We start from the raw sequence: 7851 nt of genomic DNA, 5'->3' as shown, positions 1-7851 counted from the left end.
AGATATTTTCTGACCTCCTTTACCACAATTTTACTTTACTTACTCGTTCTAAGCAGGTTTTGTAGTTTGTTCAGTAGAAAAAGTGACAAAATTACATATTCGCAAACCATACAATATGCAGACTAAACACAGTTGATTTTTGACTGTTCTGTTTTGCGCCTGAAAAAAGTTAAAATTAGTTGTGCATGGTTGTAAAACAACTCCCAAAAAAAACCAAAAAAAACATGTTAAATCATAGGAAAACTATTAAAGGTTCTGGAAATGAGATTTTGAACAATAGCAGCTATTTTCTATGCAAAGATGTCGTGGAGTAATGGCTTCCTGAGCAGTAAACAAACTCCCACCCCCTCTGTATCTGTTGTAATCTGACTTTCTTTGGTCTTTGATTTCATGTCTGGCAGTGTGTGCATGTTACTGCATGTGAGTCCCCCTGTTAACCCTTGCCCCCCCCCCCCCCCCCCCCCCCCCCCCCCCCCACCACAGGGACCGCCCACAGGTAAGAAGACACAGTGCAGCAAGTTATACTCCACCCTCCAGAATTTACTCCACTGAAGAAACCAAAGGCCTCTGACAAAGAAAGAGATAAAACCAGAGAACAGGAAAACTGGCCATGGGGACTAGGGTTGACTGGTGGCCGGTCATAACATCCATAAAGTTTTTAAAGCTTTTACTGGCTCTGTCAGTGTCATTTGTGGGGCCATTTCAGCAGATATAAGCCCAAGGCAGAATTTCTTGGAGCCAATCTGGCTTGACAGAGACGGATAACTCAAGAGCTCCAGCTTGACCCGGAACTACCTTTTCTTCTCAATGTGTAAGTCACTTTTTTGGCTTTATGTTACATGTCTTTTCATTAGTGCTCGGCTACAGTAGGCATGATAAAATTAGCTAACTTGTTACAGACATTATGGATATGTTTGGTAAATGTTGCTTTCACTGCCAGCTTTGCTGTGGAGCATATCATGGGCTAATGGTCGATTGTTTTTTTTGTTGACTCCTGTGGACACTTAATTCAGTTTCACCGGGTTTCTTAACACCATGCTGTCTGAAACGTGAAAACGGGGGGGGGGGGGGGGGCTGTGGCCGATGGTCTGAAATGCTAGTGGTCTGGGCACCACTTGAGCGGGTCCCTGGGGGTCCCCAGCAAACGGTGGACCCCCGGGGACATGTCTACCAAACTGACGGGGCTGTGTTAGCATGCTAGTGGTAGCATTTAGCTCAGAGCAGTGTTGTGGTGGAGTATAGCCTCACAGAGCTGCTGTCATTGTTGTAAACTGTTACAGGATGTCCTGTTTCCAAACTACATAGTAACTTTATAAAGTATAAACAATATACTAATTGTCATGCACTGCTTTGGCAGTTCGTATTAAAAATATTAAAATACACTTCAACATTTTACTCTAAGGAAATGATGCAGTTCACGCCCAGATGCATGTTTCATGGGTAATTTGTTTTAATGTCTCACAGCTGCATTGTGTTGTGGGGCAGTATTGTCCAACAGCAACATACTCAATGAGTCTTTTAAGGATCAAATGAGCTTGAAACATTTTGAGTGTGTGCATGTGCACGCTTTGCTTTTACGTGCACACCTGCCTGCTTGCATTTGTTTTTCAGGGGCATTGTGTGTGCACAATGCATTGTTCTTGCAAGGTGTCTGTCTCTGAGATCGTGTTAATGTCGTAGAGGCCATTCTGTTTCTCAAGGTTAATGATCTCATTGTAAATCATGTCACATCCACCTCTCCTCCTCTTGACTCGCCTCTCTCCTCCTGCCTGCCACCTTCGCTGAATCTGTGATTTGCACTGTGGCTGTGCACATGTATGAACTTATGTGTGTGTGTTGGGGTGATTGTTTATATGGGCGTGTGTGTGTGCACATGCTGAATGCTAATGGACCACTGAATGCACACACATACACAGATGGGGTAATTCACACACATAAGTATGCAGAAGTAACTGCCTTCTTGCACGTGCATATATAAAATGCGCATCAATTTCAGCATCATTTCCCACTCACATGATGCTCTTTATATGTGGAGTAATTCCTCCACATGTGCACACAAACATACATCCACACCACCATGACTAAGAACATGCCTTAACCTTCCCCTTCTCAGGTCTGGATATTGTTTATCTGACAGTTACACAGGAATTTGTTGTACTTCTTACTTGCAATGTAGCTTGTCAATGTTCGACTTCCTTTTTCATAAAAATGAAAGGGAAACACTTTTATTATCTGTGCCTTGCAGCTTGTCAAAGTCCCCCACCGTTTAAATAAAGGATGTAAGACATTTTTCAGCTGGTTTCCACAGAGAATCGATGTGCACGTGCTGTCAGCCACGTCACATTTGTGTGTTACCTGAAATGTGTCATAAATCATTTGTCTAAAGTGCTCTTGTGTGAAGCGATGTGCTCTTCACAGCTCTTCACAGTTTAACCCCCGCCAGCAGATAAGAGTGTGTCAGCATTCGGAGGAGACATAATGAAATAATTGCACCCGGTAAAAGACAGATCATCAGGAAAAAGAAGTCAATGAGAGACACAATAACCAAAACTAACAAATATAAAAACTCTTTCATTTACCATCTCTTACTTACAGTGAAGCAATTCAGGGCCTAAATTTGAAATAATCTATGATTTTATGTTTATTCGTAATACAACTTTTTGTATGAGTGTTTATATGCTTTGTGTCTTTACCCTCTTTGTGCTTTACCACTTGCCCCAATGAATATGTGTCACAAACAGAAAAAAACAGTGGTTACTGAATTATTTTAAAATTGTAGACTTTCGTCATTCTTGCTTTTCCTCTTTGTGCATTTTTATCGCCATGCGCCACAACATCAAGGTTCTTGTATATGAAAACCTATAAACCTGTTTTTGATTGTATATAACTGGCCAAAGAATACGTAGACTTACTAACAACAGAGCAAACAGCTCCTACAAAATCCTACAGGACATAGTACATCTTGGTTGTATATAAAGACATTTATAATCAATAAGGAGAAAGATCTGCAGCAGTGGACATAAAAAATAAATGATTTGATTTAGGAAGACAAATATGGACATTATACCCCTGGGAACTAAACTGCCCCTGTCCCTTATTGTATGTAGAGGAAAACCACACAGAATAGTGTGGCTTGATGTGGTTCTGTGCCACTCCTCTGTTTAACCTTTAATACAGTAGCCTTAAGCATCTCTAAATCACAGCAGATGAAGTTTCAAGCAGCCCTTTGTCTACAGTAACTCTCCCAGTCTGAGAGCTCTGATCCTCTATTTAAGCTTTCCCCTCAGACACCTTAACATAATCTGTAACTGCGTGACACTGCATTATCATAACTGAATAAAGATGGGTCAGAGTGAGTTGCCAGCCTGCGTGTGTGCAGAGGGCGAGGCACTGATATGAACTCACCTCTGTGTCCCTGCAGTGTATGCATGTCTGTGCCTGAGTTTGTGAGTTCACCCACACAGGCACGCCGGTGTGTGGTTGTGAGTGTACCTCCATCTGTCCTTTCACTGTGTGTGTATATGTTTCCTCTCTCAGCAATTTCTCTCCTCAGGCCTTGTGGCCCCCGGAGCGGTAATGGCAGGTCGTGTTGGCCCCTCTCAGACAGTTTGCTCCTGTCAAACATTGTTTCACCCTGACGCTTACAGCTCCTGCTGCACTGGGACCCTCCATCACACGCTGTAGGCCTGTCAGAGACTTTCCCCCACACAGCAGCAGATCTTGTTTCCTCCACTGGACTCCCCTCCAAATCTTTTAATGCTCTCTGCATTTTCACCTGATTCCTGGGTTGTTACTGCTTTATGATCGTACTGTGCATGATACATGAGCACATGCGTGTAAACAAACGTGCACTTGTTTTCTCCTTCTTCTAATTAAAGCTCAACTTTGATTATAAGGGAGAGAGGTGGCAGAAGTAACAGTACAACAATGTAAAAAAAAAAAAAAAAAAAGTCATGCTTTCAAAATCTGATGCATATAAAGGTGCAGAAGTATTGTACTAGTACTTGCTGACAGATGAGAAGATTGATACCATCATGATGTCTTTGCACAGAATATGGATCCAGAGCCAGCAGCCTGTTGGCTTAGCTTGGCATAAAGACTGAAAACAGGTAGAAACATCCAGCCTGGCTCCATCCAAAGGGAACAAAATCTGCCTACCAGTTCCACTATTTCTCTATGTGCATGACTATTACTTGATCAGGACCAGTAATCTTCTGGAGTTTCCACTGACTGGTCCAGACCAAGAAATTCTCAGGCACATAACTCCCAGCAAAATCGCAATTTACACTGAAGGGTAGTGGTATTAAGCTTCTGGGTTTTTCCCAAAATGCTGAATGGATCAAAAGTAAAAGCACTCGTTCTGCAGAAAAATGGTTATTGGCACCGATAATACTGATGCATCAATGTGTAAGCAGCATTTCACCATGTAGCTGCTCGAGGTGGAGGGAGTTTCAACTACTTTATATCCAGTTAGGTAGTTTACCCCTGTGGTTCCCAATTTAAAGGTTGGCACTCCTCCAACAGTCCACAGGTCAAACTTGGGGGGTCTTGAAATGATTAATGGGTTTAGAAAGAAGACAAACAAAAAGCTCAAGTTCACAAATCTATTTTTACTTCTTGGACATGCCTCTAATAAATTTTGAAATATATTGGATACTTATATCAGATACTTGTTGGATACATGTTATTACTTATTTTCCACCATTGACGAGTAATATGAGTCATGATGATGGTGACCTCATCACTCTGCATTTATCTGCAGTGCACAGAAGCATCATCGCTGCAGGTTTTTTCAGAGCTGTGCGACCTGCTTCTACTATGTCTAAATGTGTATTTCTTATTTCTTTGTCACAGGTATCAGATGAATCAGTGTTTTTTTTTTTTTTTTTTTTTATTTATTCTCCTCTTTATGATCCATTGTGTCTAGAGTTATGCCCTGCAGCATTTCAGCCAGCATTGTCAGAGTTGTTATGATGAATGTGTAAGAGTTACAGATATAGATCCACCAGGGTGTTCATTAACTGAAACAGATTCGTGAAGAGCAGCTGGAGAGAGGAAATATGTCTTATATAATGTTATATATGTCATATATACTGTATGTATGTGTCTTAATGTACAGTATTTGTATGAGTGAGCACCTGCTGATGTACGCGTGTGCAGCTGAGCCATATTTATCTCTTTTTTTTTTTCTAATCATACATTGATCCACCCACAAATCCCCACAATCTTCAATCACATATAGATGGGAGAGAGCAGGAGAGGAAGGGGGGTTGTTTGGGGGCATAGTTGTTCATTACAGGCTTTCTTCTATCTGGAGGTAGATAGTGAAATGGTAGCTTGATGGCCACTGTTTCCATGGCAACTCTCTTAGAGCAACCTCTGCCCACAACATTTCAAAAGATCAGAGATGTTATTTTTAAAGTAACACAAGACAAGATGGTGTCTAAAGCTTGAGTAGGGGGGGGGGGGTCACAAATCCTCATATAAAAACAGTCAAACATTTCCACATAGAAAGAGGATGCATCCCTGTAAGAACAAACCAGTCTTTTTTGTTTGTTTGTTTGTTTGTATGATGTAATGATAATGATGATAATGACAAACTTTATTTGTCTTGCACCTTTCGCACAAGAAATTCAGCTTAAAGTGCTTTTACAACAATTAAATCACATGCATCAAGTGCTGAAAAGACATCAAATGAACATTAAAAACATTTTTTTTTTTTAAATGAAATTTTAAATAAATAAAAACAATTTGTTTAAAATAGATTACCTAAATGCACAACATTTCATACAAAACTTTTTCTTTAAAATGAAAAACGTCTTTGTAGTCTTCTATTAAATGGCACCTCGGTTCTGAGGCAAACAGCACTACTTTATCTCTTTTCCCGACGGACACGAAGGCACCACAGGTTTTGATTACACTGGGGTCAGCCTCTTTTAGCTGCCCCAGAACAATTTCCCTCCAAATAACCACCCTCTCCTGTGGCGCTGTCGGCGATGACACACACACCACAGTCTTTCTCTTCCCAATTTATCGACCAACCACTGACATCAGTACTTAAAACAGCATTTAAAAGAAGTGCTGCAGTATGTAAAAGTGCAGAGCAAAGTGCAACAATTCAGAGCTTGTAAAAGACTAGAGAGAAGAGATTTGTTTTTAGCTTAGAAAATGATATGTAGCTGTATGGGTCCCCTTTTGACCCATATTGCTGTAACTAGCTCAGGCTAGTTTACCTCTCCATCAGCTGAACTTTGTTTGAACCACAGCTGTACCCTGCACCCACAAGTTGAGTGGTCTATTCCTATAAATATCCAATGCATGTAGCAACTCTTGTCTGTCATTGCAGACTTTGTCTCTGACCCCTTTGCAAAGGATTTTACAATTAAATATGAAAAGACAGTGCTGTCTGTATGATCTTTATTTCACATTTGCACCACAGGGAGTTAGCAGTGTAGATTGGTACTAGCCCTGGACTTCATATATAAGGAGGACGACCTTAAAATCAATTCTAAATGCAACAGGAAGCCAGTGCAGAGCAGCTAAAACTGGACTGATGTGCTGTCTCCTCTTGGTTCTGGTTAATAGCTGAGCTGCTTTTTTCGGGAGGCCAGTAGAAAGTGCATTACAGTAATCAAGTTGGCTTGAAATGAATGCATGAATCAGTCTTTTTGCATCTTTATGATTTGTAAATGGCCGTACTTTAGCTATGTTTCTAAGGTGGAAAAATGATGGTTTTGTCACCTTGTCGATGTGGGACCTGAGGCTTAGATCTGAGTCCAAGATACCAAGACTTCAGATTTAAACCAGGGAGTTCATTTCCCCAGATTATTGAACAGCATTTCTCTTTTTGTTTTAGGGCTGACTAGTAAGATTTCAGTTTTGTCCTCATTTGGCTTCAAGAAATTGCTCATCCATTTTGTTATTGTTAGAGGACAAGTTGAAATTGAGTTTATAGCTGCAGCATCATTTGGAAGTGCAATGCAGAGCCCACTGCCTATGGGACTTTAATAGGAGCAGAGTCACTGCCCAACAGGCAGTGGAGAAGCTTGGTATTCTCCATCAGCAATGATGTTACAGGGAGTTTTACTTTCCTAATAGTGAGTGTCCTAACAGTTTATATTGCCTCGACGCTGACCACAGTCAGAGCTGTCTCATTCTCGATATCTCAGCCATTACTCAAGAAATCACAGAGCAATTATGAGAAAATTTCACACAAATGGTTAATATTTTATCTGACTCTGGATAAACAGGGATGTAATCTGAAACTAGTCTGAGTGGCGAAGGCACACAACTGTGAGGTGGTAATTCTAGTTTTTAGAGTTGTCTCAGCTTAAAAAGTCTCTGAAAAAAACAGACAATACGAAGACTTCTCAGTCTTTTGATCACTTTCTTTTCTGGGTTTCGTAAGATTGCTTTACTGGCTTGATATCAAATATACTAAATGACTTTACACAAGTGGCACAAAGTGATAACTCATTAGGGCTAAATTTGTCTTTCATCAGTGGCTGCCAAGGTGAGGACATGGAGTAGTTACTCATGGTGAAATTGAGAAATTGAGAGAATTGTTTGTTGCTGTTTAGCAGACAGATCTGTATTTTACTTGGAGATTTTGTGCATGTTGAACACAAGGAGTTTTCAGCCAGAACAAAATCTATGTGGTCTTAGAGATGTGCTGTAATAAGGTATGTGTATTTTTAACCTAACCTTGTATTATTATTCAACACAAAATTCTCATATTATAAACACATCAACTAAAATTCTGAATGATGGTAAAGACTGCTTATGCTTAATGGAACCTTTTTCACCAGCCCATTGCTCTCGTCATTATCTGTTGAATGTGAAGCGAAATAA

Source organism: Trachinotus anak, unplaced genomic scaffold (assembly GCF_046630095.1).
Source record: "Trachinotus anak isolate AG129_WGS33_773 ecotype Australia unplaced genomic scaffold, CSIRO_AGI_Tana_v1 ptg000012l, whole genome shotgun sequence".
NCBI lineage: Eukaryota > Metazoa > Chordata > Actinopteri > Carangiformes > Carangidae > Trachinotus > Trachinotus anak.
The sequence above is the reverse complement of the archived record's forward strand: the minus strand, read 5'-3'. Positions refer to the sequence as shown.